We start from the raw sequence: 796 nt of genomic DNA on the forward strand, positions 1-796 counted from the left end.
GTTGGCATCCCCTTTATTAATTCATTAAATTTCTGGATTTGGGTTGTGACCCAGGGCGCATTAACTTAAAAGATTCACTAAAGCAGCACATAGCACTGGGAACTCTGGCTCCGAAAAACTTTGCTATATATATCAAGGATGTTCTGGCTTTACATTTTATTTATTAGCTGTAAATACATGTGTGGATGTGTAAACGGAGCTTGTACATATTGGAAAGGTCACTGTGGCTATCTGCATTTATAAACGTGTGGTGCTAACTTTGTATGTGTCTTTATCAGTGATGGTCTCACAGAGCCAACTTACTCTTATGAAATGGGCTTTAACAAAACAAGAAAGAAACGTACTTAACTGTGTGAAGAAATGGAATCAGCTTTTAATAAAATTGACAACATTTTATTACCACACTAAGTCATTATTTTGTATCATTTTTAAAGTAAATTTATTCTTAGGTCAGATTCACTCAGCATATTTTGACTAAGTAACCACTGTACTTAGTAAACCAAAGAGCTTCTGAGAATTATAGTGCACCTTATAGATATTTTTAACATTTATATTTGTATAAAGCTAAAGAAAGCCTTACATATCCTTTAAACTGACTGTAGAAGAAAATGATACAGAATTTTGCCTGCATAAAGTACACAGGACTATTCTTGCCTACAATATGCTTTTTCACAAGCAAAATGTTAGACTAATATAAAGTATCTTTGGCCATTTTATAGTATACATCATCTCAATTTCTGAGGCCTCATTGTTAGCTGTAATGCAAGTAGCATTTGTGCAATAAAATGAACTATTT

Source organism: Gorilla gorilla, chromosome 7 (genome assembly GCF_029281585.2).
Source record: "Gorilla gorilla gorilla isolate KB3781 chromosome 7, NHGRI_mGorGor1-v2.1_pri, whole genome shotgun sequence".
Classification (NCBI taxonomy): domain Eukaryota; kingdom Metazoa; phylum Chordata; class Mammalia; order Primates; family Hominidae; genus Gorilla; species Gorilla gorilla.